This window comes from Ictalurus furcatus, chromosome 9, assembly GCF_023375685.1.
Source record: "Ictalurus furcatus strain D&B chromosome 9, Billie_1.0, whole genome shotgun sequence".
NCBI classification, from domain to species: Eukaryota; Metazoa; Chordata; class Actinopteri; order Siluriformes; family Ictaluridae; genus Ictalurus; species Ictalurus furcatus.
Window position 1 is genome coordinate 2,837,214 of NC_071263.1, and position 16,942 is coordinate 2,854,155.

Sequence of the window (16,942 nt, forward strand, 5' to 3'; positions counted from 1 at the left end):
CGACGTTATTTACTGCCGTCGCGCTTCCGCGGTTAATTCGGTATACAGAGCGCTCACCGACAGCGTGTAGATGGCGACGAAAAGGCCCAGGGCCGGCCAGCACACGGGAGCGCGCTGAATTCGAGAGTGGATAATTAAGCGTGACGTTCTGTTAGCAGCCCAAACACCATCTGCCTCCCCTAAAACATTTGTTTGTGCTGAAGTCTGAGGTCTGTGTCGGGATTGGGGGGGGGTGGGGTTGTTGGGCTGATTATCAGGATATTAATTAACACACTTTTGGAGTTAAATCCACTCTCACAGCTGAGCCACGCAGCTTCGCCGTGTAACACGTATCTAATAATCTATGCACGCTTTTTAATAATCAAAGCGCGTTCGTATGAATTATGCAGACGTGACGATTAGAGAATCAGCCTTAGGTGTCTGCGATATTTTATTCAGCGGTGAGTACACGCCTGGCGGAAAAGAAAAAAAAAGAAAAGAAAAGTAACTAAGAAAGCTTGTCGCTTGCTATCCATGTCTGCCAAAAAACGAATCTGCAGAGTTCTTATACAAGCGAGATATTTAGAGAAACATCTCAGAAGTGCGTGCTGTTCACGGGCCGAGCCCTTTCCTCGCGGTGACATTTACTGAATCCATCGATTTGCCCTCTTTCTGCCTGAAAAATGCTCCGTCCGTGTACAGAGTGCAACATCGCGTCTCCGTTTCGGATTTTCTCTCGTATCCCGGCTCAGAGATTTAACACGAGGAATAAGACACACGGTGTTGTGCCGGTACGGGAAAATAATCAACACCCTGACGTGTTTTCGTTCCTCTCCTATCTACATCCAAACAAAAACAAAAAACAAATAAAATGCAAGCTTGTCATGTTAGCAGAAACCGCAAAAAAAAAAAAAAAAAAAGCATAACGACGTCTCGGACGCCTCTGACACTGGAGACTCCTTCCTTAAATGTCGATTATACTTCTCCTTACTTCAAGTAAACGTCACCAAAACAATGTTCATACACGTTTTTTTTTTTAATCCGTTAACGAGAAGCGTCCGCTGTGAGTGAGCTGTTACTATAGAAACGATGATGTATTAGAACGACCGCATTACTTTCAGAGAAAATGAATCGACACCTCCCGACCAATCAGAAGGGAGGATTCAGCACCACTGTCGTATAAGCTGGAGCGAATGAATCATCTGGGTCAGTTTAGAATCAGCACAAAGTGTCTCGGTGGCATTTTGTACTTTTTTTTTCCTTTGTTCAGAGTGAAGTTAAGAATGTTTTCCAGTGGGGGGTTTTTTTTTTTTTTCTCTCTGTCTCTAGCAAGTAAACTTGGCCAGAGGAAAGCGGGCTGAAGATGTAGCCGTGGCTGAATAAACACACAGAGGAATGCAGAGTGACGCAAACTTCAACGCTGCGCTGAGATCTCCTTACAGTCCGAAAGACGTTAACGGAGAGAGAGAGAGAGAGAGAGAGAGACTCACGGAGAAGGACGAAGCTCTGTACCTGCTCTGCGGAGGCTCTCATGAGGCTCGATCCTTCCCTCTGCTCTATCAGGACGCCGTTTAAAAGCAGAGGAACGGCTTCTTGTTTTTCACGCTCTCCAGCAAGCCTCGACTCATCCGCCTGGTGTTTACCTGCGAGAGCCGAGGCTGAGGGTGTAACCTGTTCGGAACCCTCCTTCAACAGGTGTCACATGTCACACGCCTCAGTAACTCATGTCACGAGTGCCGGCTTCTCGTCCGTTTCGGGAGACCGGCGGTGTTCTGTGCACCGCTGCAACTAGCAGCCGTGATGTCAGAGAAAGACAAACGCAGGAAAGACGCAGGACTCGGGACTCTTTGTGGGCTCGTGCTGAAACCCGGAGGCTCTTTCTCTGCTCGTGTCACTAGCTTTTGTTCTGCGATACTAACTACACTTCCTTCTGCTTCCTGTCTGGGAAAAAAAAAAAAAAAAGATAGCTATCAAAAGGCCCAGGCGTGGCCTCGGCTCCTAATTGAAAACTGCATTCGATCAGACGTCAGGAGAGGACGCAGAGGTCAAAGGTTATGTACATATGTAATTGTTCGGCTAATGAAATCCGTCGATGTCAGTGCTCCGTGGACGTCAAGAGAACGCAGCACTAAGAATGAGTCTTTCGAGGGCTCTAGCTCGTTCAAACGACAACGGAATTAAAATGAATATATACCCAGGGTATATAAGATGATATCCGATCTACCCCGGGTATCAGATCAGTAGCATCTCTACTTAAAGCTCGCTGGCAGCGGTGTCGCAAAAACATCTCATCGATAAGGAGGAAGCGTTTCTATTGTTTATTAATTCATTCATCTTCAGGAACCGGTTTCTTCTGGTCAGATGGTAACCCGAGTTCAAGAGCGAACCCTGGACACCAACGCTACCTGCTGCCGAGAAACTGACTGCTACAAACCGCTGACACTGGAGACTCCTTCAGCATATGGGAAACGCAAAAAATAAATAAATAAATAAATAAATAAATAAATAAAAAAGGTGTCAACGATGTATATCTTAATGAACACGTTCTGGCCAATCACAATCCAGAATCGCTCAGCGCTGTGGTATAAACATTAAGAATTAAGTGAAGGCGGGCGTTAGTGAGCTTCCCTCTGCGTCTACACGTCAGGATCATACCGCCGACGTTGTCCTGGTTTAAAAGCCCCGAGCACGTCGGACTCGGAGCGGACAGAAGAGCGAGAGCAAATCGCATCAGAATGATTAAATAACTGTGATCAGTGCTCACAAATGAGAGGAAGTCACTACGTCTGTTTCTGTTTCTTCTCTCGCTCTCGCTCGCTCTCTCGCGCTCAGATCCAAAACGCTGGTGAGTAAGAGTTTCCACAGCTGTAGGTTGGGTTGCAGGAGGTTGGTGTGTGCAGAGATGATTTACGATCTGTCTTTTGATTAATCTGCTAAAGTGTATTTAATCACGCCAGAAAACCTGCCCACATCCAGCAGTAATCCCTCCGTATCCACTCAGTGTCTCGAAATACAGCAACATGACAACATGCAACACGTATGTCCTCCCTCCCTCCCTCTCTCTCTCTCTCTCTCTCTCTCTCTCTCTCTCTGTTCATCTCTCTCAGCCTGTCTGTCTGCCACTCTTTAAGTCTCTTGACAGTATCGCTCTCTTTTCAATTCAGCAGTGCTTTATTGCCAAAGCAAGTACATAAATTAACGAATTGTCTGTCTGTCTGTCTCGCTCTCCCTCCGTGTCTCTCTCCCTGTCTCTCTCTGTCTGTCTGTCAGTTTGTCTTGCTCTGTTCCTCTCTCTGTCTCTCTGCAACTCTCTCTCTGTCTGTCTCTGTCTATCTCTCGGTCTTTCTCTCCCTTTGTGTCACTCGGTCTCTCTCTCTCTCTCTCATTCCCTCACTCGGTCTGTCTCTGTCTCATACTTTGTCTTTCTTTCTGTCTGTCTCTCTCTCTTTTTGTTTCTCTCTCTGTCTCTTCCTTGCTGTCTCTCTCTCTTTGTCTATCTTTCTGTCTCTCTGTAACTCTCTCTCTGTCTTTATCTCTCTGTTCATCTCTCTCAGCCTGTCTATCTGCCACTCTTTAAGTCTCTTGACAGTATCGCTCTCTTTTCAATTCAGCAGTGCTTTATTGCCAAAGCAAGTAAATAAATTAACGAATTGTCTCTGTCTGTCTGTCTCGCTCTCCCTCCGGGTCTCTCTCCCTGTCTCCCTTTCTCTCTCTCTCTGTCTGTCAGTTTGTCTTGCTCTGTTCCTCGCTCTGCGTCACTCTTTGCTTGCTGTCTCTCTCTGTCTGTCTCTCTGTGGCTTTCTCTCCCTTTGTGTCTCTCTATCAGTCTGTATGTCTCTCGCTCTCATTCCCTCACTCTGTCTGTCTCCGTCTCATCTCTCCCTTGCTGTCTCTCTCCTTGTCTTTCTTTCTGTCTCTCTGTAACTCTCTGTCTTTATCTCTCTCTGTGTCTCTCTGTCTGTCAGTCCGTCTCGCTCTGTCTCTCTCTCTCTCTCTCTCTCTGATAAGTACCAGTCACGAGACGTAGGAGTGGATTGTTGGGAATTGTAATTCCGAGTGGATCCGTGAGTGTAATACGATGAGTTATCTATCCGACTCTCTCCGACCCGCGCGCCCCGAGCGCTACGTGTTTTTTCGAGCGGCGTCTCATTTCTCTCGATCTGAATGAGGTGAGAAGGGACAGTGGTTTAAAGCGAACACAGCTGGGGACGAGGGCTCGGCAGCGCGAGGGCTTCCCTTTTATCTCGCCCCGCTTCTCCGCGCTCCCCGGGCCCTCGATTCCCCAGACCCAGACGCCACGACGGCTCCGGCGCTCGGATAACTCCCCCAGAACGTTCACGCTCGTCTTCGCAAAAAGACGTAGAACATTTATATTCGTTTTTCAAACCTAGTCTAGGTTAACGATCAGAGCGACCATGAGCGGATTAAATGTGAAACGTTCCTACACGTGAACTCTCCAAAGCCATATTTTAGCCAGGATCCCAGACCAAGCCTTCCTTGAAAGCAAGCCAGTGCGATTGAGCTGACATAAACGGAAACCCATCTGGATTTTTATCCATTAATAGTAGCAGCAGGGCGTGAAATAGACGGGGAAAAAAAGACACTCTGGTGCTTATTCTTACCGTAATGTTGCGTAATCATACGTAGGAACATGACATGACGCTCACGCTATGAAATCTGAGACTAGCAAGTGTTTATATCTGCCTCGATGTAACAGAGAACGGGAACTAACTTGTTTCACAAGTGTTTCACAACATTAAATGAAACTATAAATGGATAAAAAAAAAAGTATGATGTGTTATTTTTCATTAATAATCGGTGCATTAGTAATTGCTGTGGTATAAGAAGAATAGAACACTTTGGGGCGTGCTTTTATAGGTAATAGGTTATACTCTGCTTCATCACACCATCCCGTCGTTGATTAATCTCCTATAACAGCACTCCCCCGGGTGTGTTATTCCTTCCTTAAAGGAAGGCCATACCAGCTAACACTCAGTGCTCATTTCTACTAATGAAAAACGTCACGTTTATGTTTGTGGTATTGACGTTTGGGCGAGTGAAGACCAGAGTCGAGTGGGATAAATGTGGACCAGAAACGAGCGACTAATGAGCTACGGAGTTCATTTCCTTCCCGGCGGGTTAGCGTTTCTAATCTTCAGGACATGAAGAACTTTAGCCCTCACCATGTGGACGGTGAATATCTGGCCAGGTCTCTGAGCGTTTTAATAAGCTCGCGTAATCTTCGCGTGCTAACCTCTCTAACCTGCGCAAAGCTGTCGGGGATTAAGACGACGAGATCGGGAAACCACACAGATACAGTAAAGCAGATTATACCGAGAGTCGCGCCTTAGAACTGAGGGTCCGTTACTGACGAGACAAAGACGTGATAAAGTCTGTATTTTCCTTTTAGACGTGATTAAGCTCCATTACAGCTCGTTCGTGCTGTTTGAGATGCAGGTTCTTACGCGCACGCACGCGCGCTCGCTCTTCCCGGCTCTGTTGCCTAGGAGTAGAGGTGCAGGCTGGCTGCCGCGGCAACTGTGTCACCACGGTTACCCAGAGGTGCCCGGGCGTCCGTTTCCATAGCGACGCTGGCGGCTGGGTCGGGGTGACAGGCTTCGTTAATTCTTCCGCCAGTGAACCCCAGGGGAGCTCCGCCATTTGTCCTCATTCCCGCTGGTCTTTGACATCGTATTAAGAGTATTATTTTTGCGCCGAGGTTTGAGTTATTACCCCCATTTTTTCCCCTCGTTCTGCCATCATTTATCGAGGGTACGTGGCATAAAGTGGTACAAATTGAAGAAAAACCTTCGGAGGAATGCCGTAATGGCTTTCGCGTTTCGTGCGAAACGTTGAACGTATTCCGTCGGATGTGAAATGTTTCCGGCGGATAATCGCATCCCCGAGGCTGAGAGCCGAGCTGCGAGGTGAGGTCACACTCGCTATAAAAAAACAACAAAAAAACACCTGACCTCTGCACGGCCTTTACCCGGCGTCCTTGTCTGCTCCAGGCACGTGATACGTGTCGAGCGTGAACACGCCGTGTAAAGCCAGAGGCGGTGTGGACATAAGGGAGGATGGAGACTTTGTGAGCTCGGCTTCGGTACGTATGACGTGGACGAGAGGGACGGCGCTGGTGTGAAGGACAATAATAATCAACGACGGGATGGTGTGATGAATCAGAGTTACCGTATCGTTCTCCGATAACATCGCGTCCTGAAGCGTTCCTCTTATTCCGCGGCGATTCTCATGCACCATTCGCAGATTTATGAGGATTTATTAACACTGGAGACTCCTTCCATACATGTTCAATAACATGTAACGCGCCGTCATACACGTCCCTCTGGGTGAGCTGTTACTATAGAAACGATTGTGAGTGCTGGGTTGGGATTGGGTTGTGAGTGTGAAAGCTCTCTACCACACACACACACGCGCGCGCGCGCGCGCACACACACACACACTTTCGGACATTTCTGTCCTCTAAGAAATCCGACCCTGTGGGTTTTTATCTTTGTTGTAAACGAGCTCTCTGATTCGGAGACTGAGACAGGCTCGAGCAGGCAGCCGGACCAGGCTAAGCTCTAACATTTCGCTGAAGGTCAGTGAGCAAAGTGTGATGTGAAACCCAACAGCTTTATCATTATCTTTTCTCTCTCTCTCTCTCACTAGAGGCCTGCCTGCTTTCCGTGAACGCCGCGGCTCTGCTAGCGCTCGGGTAATACACCTAGTCAGCCGTGCACGAGAACGGAAACTAATATAATCCCAGGTCGCAGAGACGCAGCCAAACCGGTCTACAGGAAAGACGCCGAAGTGTGTGCGTCCGTGTGCGTGTGTGTTTTAAGAAGCTCAGATACACTCACAGACGCAAAGGTGGGATGGTGTTCCGAGGACGCACGGTTCAGGGCCTGGGGAGAGCACCCGGGAGATACAGAATTAAATTTGGCTGTGGATCAGCGGCGAGGGAAACCCGGTTAGGAGCCGAATCCATAGTTACGCACCCCCGAGGGGGAAAGGGCACTTAATGAAAATTAAGACACTGCTCCTAACTCGCTCGATTCATCAGCCTGTGAATGGGAGCCGAGACGGATTTCTGAATGAACGTTTATAAAACTCACGCCTTTCTTCTCTCAAGGACTCTCCTTTCTATCTTTGCTATAGCAGGTGAGCGCGGGACAGCTGCTTTCCTCTGACAGGCCATTTAAATGAGCACAAACTGAGTCGGTGTGGGACGCGTTTCGTTAATAAACAGCGCAGCGTCGCATAACGACACAGTTAATAGTGCTGCACGCAGGTGCGACGGCGTCTCTGCTGCACTGCGTAAGATCGGCGGTTCAGGAAGGCCGTATCGTCACGGAGAACGAGAGAGAGAGCGAGAGAGAGAGAGAGAGAGAGAGAGAGAGCGCAGAGGACCTCCGCGTTTCTTCTACAGTCTGAGAAACGTAGTGTAGCTAAATTAGTGACGGAGACAAGCAGTCAGCTGAATGAGTACTCGTTATGTAAGCACTTAATCGATGAGCAAACTACTACCAGAAATTTGCTAATTGATTTTCTTTGGCGTGACACTAAATAAAATATCACTTAGCGAGCTGATTTTTATGCATGCCATGAGCATACACAGATCGCGCCCCCCCCCCTTCCCCCCCCCTCCCCTCAGCAGGTTTGTTTGGTAGTTAGAAAAGAGCTCGGGCTTTCACCGGAACGTCCTCCGGAACAAATCTCCCCGTTGATGTACCCGTGATGTCCAGTAGGGTTCGAAATAAATGCAGACACACAAAAGGTTCTTCTAATTGTAAAGAATTAAATAAATAAATAAACCTGTCCCGAAGGCCGTGATATCGCTTCTGAGTAGCAGTGGAGAAAAGTTTGTGGTCAAATCTCGAACGGCATTTTAAAAAAATGATACGTATATAGCGTAGTAGACTCATTGTATGCTTTATACGCTACGTATATGTGATGAGCATTATATAGTCAAAATGTTGGAGGAGTTTAATTAAAAATATTATTCCAGCATCCAAATGAAACATTTTTTGGCAATGTTTCCGGAAAGGCGGCGAGTGACGTCACCTGACCGAATCATCGGGTTACAGCTCGAGCGAGAAAATCCAACATGGATGCCAAACGCAGGAGATTTACGATTACGAAGCTCAGAATGCTCAGAATTTAAACTGCAGCATCACCTTTTGTCGAAAAACGACTCGGTAAAATGATCCGTTCTGAATGATTCGTTCGAAACTCCTCCTTTCAGAGAGCATACGCTGCGCTGATTGGTCGGACGTCCCAGTCTGTTGCGATTGGTCTACCGCTGCCAGTGTGTTTCAGAAAGGAAACGCCCACTTCTGTAACGAGTTTCAGCTCCGTCTGTCAGTGAGCAGACGATGACGACGAGAGGCGGGGCTTATTGTTACGAACCTACGTAGGTGAGTACAGGAAGTGAGTCTGGAATCACTAACGACTCGTTTCAGCTGTTTAGAGTCGGTTCCTTCTTTTGGGAGTCGATGACTCTGTTTGTCGTTCGCTTTGATTTTTTTTAAAACTTTGCCGGCTTTTTACATTCACAAACAGCAATGTATATATCACACTACATGAGAGGGCATATTTGAAAAAGCGTAATAGGTGCACTTTAATGGTTAGAAGTAAAGGCACCAGAGTCCCAGCCTTAGGTCTTAGAGCAGTCTTACTGATCCAAAGCGTGGCCATGAACGCGCTGGCTCAGTGATAAGCCTCCCACAGTGGAGACTGATGCGATCACGTGGAGCAGGAAGACATGATGTAGGGAGGGTCAGAGAGAAGTGAAAGCGAGCGAGAGAGAGAGAGAGAGAGAGAGAGAGAGAGAGAGAGAGAGAGAGTGGTATGGGAGAAAAGCGATTGTAGGTTCCTGTGCTCACGAAGCGTGACGTGTGTGTGGAGCTGATTCGGCGCTCGGCGTGCGTGCGTGCGTGCGTGCGTGTGTGTGTGTGTGTGTGTGTGTGCGCGCGTGGGGATGAAATCCGGCTAGATGAGCTCGCCGACTGGAGTCTTAATCTTTAATCAGTGCTGCTGGATCAGTAGCGCTCGTTCACGCACCACTGATAATGCCGCCTCCTGTCCCGCCGTATCTACCACTGAGCACACGCCGAGCCTTTTTCTGTGTCCTCTGCTAATCACACGTACACACTTTTACACACACACACACACACACACACACACGACCCCCATCTTCCCATAATAATCACTTTAAGAGGCCGAAAACGTCTCGGGGCTTGGAATTGGCGAGGTAAAAGCTCGTTCATCAGCCAGCTGTCCTATAATCCGGCTGATGTAACTAAACAAATCTCAAGGTCTGGCCATCGCCGTGCTTTTAAACCGCGCACAAAGCCGAGCGACCTCATTTCCTTTCCCCAGCCCCGATAGAATGAAATATCATTGGTGAACGCGAGACATTTCAAGTCATTCATCCACACACACACACACACACACACACATATAGTTCTGTATCCATAATAGATTAAAGCTGGCTTGATTGAGAGGTCTTTATTTTCATAAGAATGAGAGAAAGTGTGTGTGAATTAAAAACAATTCTGGTTAATAAGGACCTTAATACTTCCTGCATCACACCATTACATTACACAGATCCAATCTCACACACACACACACACACACGCACACACACACACAATCGGACGGCGTAATTAAAATGCTATTCATTGCTTTTGATTAGCAGATAAGGTTAAATGGTCGCAAATGAGATATTCCGAAACTGACGAGCGTGCACGCAAAGGTGAACACGATTAAACTGTAAATACGTGTGTCAACAGTTTTTCACGTGCAAATTGCATGCAAATGCCGTGTCGCGCACGGCGGAGGTCCATGTATCCCGGGTGGAAATGCCACTGAACTCGGCTAATAAGCGGGAACGCGAGCACGCCGGGTTTCCCGAACATACCGAGCGTCGTGGTGGAAATGACGGCTCTAATTTTCGCGCTTTGCTGCAAAATAAAACGCTAACCCTGGTTACGCCATCAGTGTCACAGGTTCGCTCCTGCAAATGATCGCCGAGATGAGAGTGTTTAAGAACATCAACGTGAGCGTTCATCCTGCTGACTAAGTGACGTTGTAGAAAGTCATAAAAAAAAAAGCTTCATTCTGCTGAATATAAAGTTCATAAATAAGTGCTGTTGTAGAAGGCATACGTAATGCTTCATAACAGTGTTATAAATGTTTAAGAATATACACGACTGTTTATTTTCTCTTCTTATTCGTCCAAATCTTTTGCACAGTTGACCAAAGATAGAAAGATGGCACAGCCAGAAAGACACGAGGCACGTTTGAATCAATGTGTCGATAAAGAATCAAAAGTCGATTCGATTCAGAATCGATTCAGAGATTCGATTCGCTTTCTGTCTTAGAAGCACACCGAGACTTGCCGTTTTTGATCCACGCCTGAGCGTTCGCTTGCTGTGTTCTCTCCTGCTGAAAGAACCACACACCAGGGTTCTGCTCAAACTGTACATGTGAATGCGATCCTTAGATCCGGAGATGTGATTCGTCGAGTCATTTATGTAGACGACTGAGAGAAAAGTGAGGTGAAGAAATGCAAGCCGTTCTCCGGGTGGAAAATCGACTTTTTGTGTTTGTTTGTTTGTTTGTTTGTTTGTTTGTTTATTTACATTTTCTTCCAAAAGTCTCGGTGCACTTCTAAGTGCGAAAGCGATTCGAATCTCTGAATCGACTCTGAATCGAAATGACTATATTGATTCGTTATTGACGCATTGATTCAAACAGTCTACAGAGCCATGATGTGCACCAAGAGAGGACAAGCTGTCCTCAATATCAGGACACCACATTATCTGGACACCACGCACACACACACACACACACACACACACACACACACACACACACACACTCTCTCTCTCTCTCTTTCTCTTTGAGAAAGAAGCCAGGCGCAGATCAACATCTGAGATGTACTTCTCACTTAAAGCAAGCCTAATCTGTGCGAGATGTTTATACGGCCCTGTCTCTGTGCCATACGATCCCACAATCCTCCTCCGACACAGTTACCTAGCAACGCTGAAGCTTGGTCTCCGGCTGAGGGCCAATGCTGTGCAGCTGGGGAGTTTTTATCATCGCCGGCTACTTTTATTTGATCTGGACAGATTAAACATCTATAAGCCGTGCTAGATTTACACAGTCACACACGTGCACACACACACACACACACACACACATATGCATGGAGGGCAAAATCGTTGTGGACAGGGACTAAAATGACATGGTGCTCTTGGGAGCCTCCATGTTGCATGACGTTCCTCTCTGTCGTCTTGTGTGTGTGTGTGTGTGTGTGTGTGTGTGTGTGTGTGTGTGTGCAGACGAAGGACGTGTCTGGGATCGCCTGCGGTTGGCAGCTGCTGTCCCAGCCAAGTGAGGGCTGATTTTAAAGGGGATAAGAGCTCTGGTCTTGGCACAGCGAGACGAGCTGCTCAGAGACTAATTGCAGACTGTAATCGGTACTGATTACTGGTAGAGGAGACGCCAGGTGTGTGCACACACACACACACACACACCTCAGCACGGTCCGACACAGCTGCAGAATGACCAGACAAACAAAGGCATGAGACAACAACTCTCTCTCTCTCTCTCTCTCTCTCTCTCTCACACACACACACACACACACACACACACAAAATCTCCACGACCTGTCGGATTTACAGAGAGGCACGCATCAAAAAGTTTGGGTAAGGAAGTATGATTCTGTGTGTTGTGACCTACAGACACAACACACAGAAACTCAGACTCGGTAATGTTTTCTGTAAGGGGATGTTTATTTATAATTTACGGAAGGAGTCTCCGGTGTCAGAACGCTGTATCTTTACTTTCGTTCTTTAATAAGCAGAAGACGCGTGCGAGTCGTATGCAAATTGCCGTGTTGTAAGAGGAGTAAAGCAATCTTGTTGTGCTCTGGAGCGGTAACTGTAACTCCGCCTCGTCACGATTGTTTTTCGCACGACAGCATGACGCCGAGCCGTTTATCCGCGACTACAGAAGCGTCTGTGCCGGTCTTGCCTTGTTTCAAGACTTTTCCAGATTGCATTTTAACATTCGGGATTTTTAGATGCGTGTTTGGAAAGCGGCGGCTTGATATCCTACGTTGTTCGGGGTGGTGCTCTTTCGCTGACGCCGTCTTGTTGCTCGCCCTTCAGAATAAATAAATAAATAAATAGATAAATAGATAAAACATCCACAGAACTGTAGCTGATGGAAACCGGCATTTGCATTCGCCTGACTTTACATAAAAATCCGCACGACATTTTACAAACCGCCGGACGGAAACGTACGGCGCGCGAGGTAACGGCCCGGGAAGCGTGCGGCTCTGCTTCACGTGATCCACAGCAAAGGCTACAGGTGACAGCCGACCGCGTGCCGAGCGGAAACCGGACACCCGTGTTTACAGCTCTGTGCTGTACTTAATCTTTGTGTCAGTTGACAATTTATTCATGTCATTCCATTACTGCGCTGTAAAGCGTCCCCAGTGAAACACTGCTCCGCTAATCAGTTGCCTCGCAAACAAAATTACATTTCCAATTGAATTTGTTTCGGCCCTGCATACACACACACGCACGCACGCACGCACGAGCAGTCGACGGGACGGAGCGACCTGCCGGCCGTGTCGGAGCCGTTTTTCTTCTGATAACCGAGTTAAAACACTACAGAGCACGAGGGAGCAGTGGCACGTCGAGGCCTGGCAGAGTGTGTGTTTGTTGAATGGGAACAATTCCACATTCCAAACAGTGCATCTCTGGCCAGAGGACTGTCTCTTCTCTACTCTCTCTCTATCACCCGCTCTGTGTAGTGAAGTCGTCTACTCAGACGTCTCCGGTCCCGAGGCCCTTTTTCGCTTATCTTTTGCAAACACCGGCGTTCGGCCGACTGCCATAAGCCCAAAGTTTGCTCTTGCTGATAACGGCATGGCAACAGGGTGAGCGGGATAGCTCCGCGTCTACTGGAACGCACGGCGCGTGACGCGGCCAGCCCGTGTTTAAGCGATCGCTGGGTTTACTGGGATAATAAATGGTGAATGCCGCACTTATATAGCGCTTTTATCCAAAGCGCTTTACACTGTGTCTCATCCACCCATTCACACTCACACACCAATGGAAGCAGGGCTGCCATGCAAGGCGCTAACTTGCCATCGGGAGCAACTCGGGGTTCAGTGTCTTGCCCAAGGACACTCTGGCATGCGGGGTCACGTGGGCGGGGATTCGAACCTCCAACCCTACGATTAGTGTACAACCTTCTCTACAACCATAGCCACAGCCGCCCTAATAATATATTAAAATGTGCTCGGATATAACCGGTGAACTTCATCTAATTGGTGTCATGCAGAACGTGCGACAATTTATGTCTAAATGAGCTGGATTTCAGACACACGAACCGGGAACCCAGAAGGTAGTGTGGATTTTGGCCGTTTATCAATGCCACTTTTAAGTTGACTTGTTGCGTTCAGAAGAGTTTGCTCATACGCGATTATTTATGTTTACGATACTCGTTCGGGGTTTTTTTATGTTCTTGAAATGCACAATAAATAATGTCGAAATGCTACATTCACTTATTCAATAAGCAAACAACAACCGCATGTAGATCTACCCACTAGGGTTCAAAATCGTACCGTATTTTAGAGAAATCAGGTTTGTTGGGAGGAAATGTTTCTAACTGGACCTCTCTGCTTTAATAACTAGCAGAATGATTAGGGTTATTGTAGTTACATCGCGCTAATGCGGCCTGCTTCGCCACCGAATGCTGTTACCTGTGCTCTTCTGTACACGTGAGCTAACAGACGCGCACGGTTGGTCCCGCAATTGAAGTAGAGAGGAACGCTGACGTTCCAAAACCCAGACAGAGCACTAGAGGATTCGGGCGTGCAGACTTTCACTTTTGATCAGACAAAATTGTCTTGGGTCCTGACAATTTGGATTTTTATCCCCCCCCACCTCCCGCACTAGACGGTGGTTCCTGAGAAATTCCGGGCTGCTTTGTCACACAGCACGTCCAGCTGTGAGATTTCTCCACAGACATATAAGCACTGTAACGCGCTCTTTCTTCCCTTCATCCTCCTGTCAAGCTCTGCTTATGCGTGCTGACGTGCCTTCGCAGTGAAGACGCCCATCTCGGGATAAGCAGGGTCGTTAGTACGATTTCAAAGTCACTCCTGCGTCCCGTTTGAGAGCGCCCGACAAGCGCCGGCTGAAGTGAAGTGAAGTGAAGTGAAGTCCGTTCCTACCGACGACGTGTCCGTGTCTAATCCGGAACCGTTTCCACGCTCTGTGTTCGCCTTAGGGCGCCAAAACGCTACGAACCGGCGAGGTCAGGAGTCATTCCGTTGCCATGACAACGGCTCGAGGAAGATAAAACCGCTTTACAGCTTTTAGCAAAGCGCGTCATGTGACTCCCGCGTCCGTGCACGCGACGTCCGGGCTCTTACGCTGGCGGAAGGGCGGGCTGGTTCCTCAAAAAGGTCTGCTTGTTCCCTGAACCCTCACCAGCACCTCGTTAGTAGAAACTGTGAAAGCGTGGATGACTTCCTTCGCACTTAGGAAGTTGGAAAGTTGGACTGGAAAGTTGGACTGCTGAAAACAATGCAACGGTGTTACATCAGTATGTTGCATATGCATATACCGTATAAATATACATATGTACAGTATGTACAAAAGAGACACCGTGGCGCTGCACGTCCATCACCGTCCTCTTCTCGTCAATCTGCTCAGCCGCCACGGCGTGTCCACGTACGCAGCACCGAGCTCGGAAGTCTGCTGACTTTCAGTCTTTTTAAATCAGCGAGTGAATGATTAGCGTGCAACCTCTCAGCACTCTCTATACACACACACACACACACCTCAACCTCACGATATAACCCTCGTCCCGTTCGTACCGCGTAAGCACGAGTGTGGGTTAATTTGTGGGGTAAGGGTCATCAGGAAAAGCCTCCTCGCCGGGGCTTTAATAAGCGGCGTGACTTCGGGGTCTTGAACCGTGCCTGGTGAGTCAGCGCAGCCTGCTTCGTTCGGTCTCTCTCTGTCTGATGAGCTCGTTCGGGAGGCTGGCGACGCGGGAGAGTCGCAGCAGAAAGCCATCTCCGAGCGTGGCTAAATGAACAACCGTTCAGAGAAGGCGGGTCAACAGGGGCCGAGGCCACTCTGCAAGAAGCGCTAAAGGATTGAGGCGGGATTGAAGAGGGTTCGCAGAGAGGGCTGGAGAGAGATGGAATGAGTGTGCTTTCTAAGTGGGCAGGGCATGTGTGTGTGTGTGTGTGTGTGTGTGTATGACTCGCGAGCTGATTTGCACATTAAAGGGCGAAAATGTAGCACAGCTTTGAGGACGCCACCAGCAAGAATTTCTACTTTGTGAATAAATAAAGAAGGCTGACGTGAAAGCTGGTGTTGAAAGTGATAAAACATAACCGTTGTGAAGATATGAAACAATGCAGCCTCAGTGCTGGATGGGAACAACACTCTGAACATGTTTTGACATTGAGAAATATCGCTCAGGTCTCGGAAAGCGCATACTCCCCTCGGTTCGTCAGGAGGCTCAGGCCGTGTGTGTGTGTGTGTGTGTGTGTGTGTGTGTGTTTGCGAAACGAAGAGATGGAAAAAGAGTAAAAAGACAGCGAGGTCATTGGAGTGAGACGCAGAAAGAAAGTGACGGCACCATGATGGAGTCATGGAGAGTGGTAAATACACACACACACACACACACACACACACATATATATATATATATATATATATATATATGCACCGGGTAAAATATATAGCTGTTTATGTACTCGGCAGTCCGGCTGTCTCCTCTCTGACAGAGCAGGAATGAAAGCGATCCGAATGAAATATGACACTGATGATGGGCCGGGAGTGGAGATGGAAATGACTGGAAATCTCCCGAGCTTCCAGAACAGGATCCGCCCGGATTAGAATTTGGAGCTCGTCAGGTTTCTCCGACAATCAGGACACGGGGTCCGCCGGGAGCGGCCCGAGACGAGCAGGAGATCCAGCGGGTCCGCATGAAACCGGGCGTAGAAGGATGAGCGGCGCCGCTCGTAAACCTCCTCTCCGACTCGCGTGCAATAAAACATGAGCCGTCTCAGAGAGAAGAACGCTGTCAGAAGGCCAATATCTCTGAAGCGAGTCCACCACGGGGTGCACGAGTCCTTGTGCAGGTCCCTCTGTGAGAGCAGGATCCCGCGTGTCCTTGATGTTCACAGAAAGTCCGGGTAAACAACGCGGCCCTGATGAGCCGAACCCCCCCACACGAGAGAATAGCGTAAAAACCTTGGCCTGTGAAAACATCTTCAATCTGGGCTTGCTACGGTTTATGATACCGGCTTGTTTTTAAAGCTTAGATTTGTAATATTAATTAAACATGTTTAAACCATACAGTTCAAAGAAATGACAGAAGAAGAACAACAAACCCCCCCCCCCCCCCCCCATGATTCATAATATTCTAGTTCCTTCGCTCCGGGTTGTGTAAATCTTTTTCCAGCCCGGAAATTAGCTCCGCCCCCAAATAAAAACAGAGCTGCTCCACTCTAATGCTTCTCATTTTTAAAATGAATAAATAAATAAATAAAAAGCAAACTACACAGCGTATGGTGTTTAAACAGTGGAGGTAGATTCGGGTGGCAAAACGTTTGACAATATGTTGCCTGAAAATTACAAACAGCGCCGTTAAAGCCAAGTAGGTTAATTACCGTATATACGGTTAATATAGAGTTAATAGCGTAGAATGGCTCGTATGATGCTGTTCATTTCGGACTGAATATTATGGTGCTGTTGAATTATGGATTCTAACTCGTCTGGAGGTGTTGATTAATTCTCAGCGCAGCTGCAAATCGCAGGTTTATATTAACACGCTCGTTATAATAACACCATAAAACACTTTCGGACATATGCTCTTAGAGGAAAACGATCAACTCTGGTGTGGTTCCAGTAACTGT

General features: G+C 47.9%; 1 protein-coding gene across 6 annotated transcripts in view; it reads right to left on the reverse strand.

The window, feature by feature from the left end:
• Window positions 1–16,942, reverse strand: part of foxn3 (forkhead box N3) — a 136,282-nt gene that overhangs the window by 60,665 nt on the left and 58,675 nt on the right. The window contains exon 1 of one of the 6 annotated variants that reach the window (XM_053632700.1): window positions 1,492–6,909. The exons of 4 other annotated variants lie outside the window; for them this stretch is intronic. The gene's annotated coding sequence lies outside the window, so the exon portion shown is untranslated. Of the gene's footprint in view, window positions 1–1,469; window positions 6,910–16,942 lie in introns of those variants that run through there. One more of the 6 variants, XM_053632701.1, reaches the window with a different exon arrangement.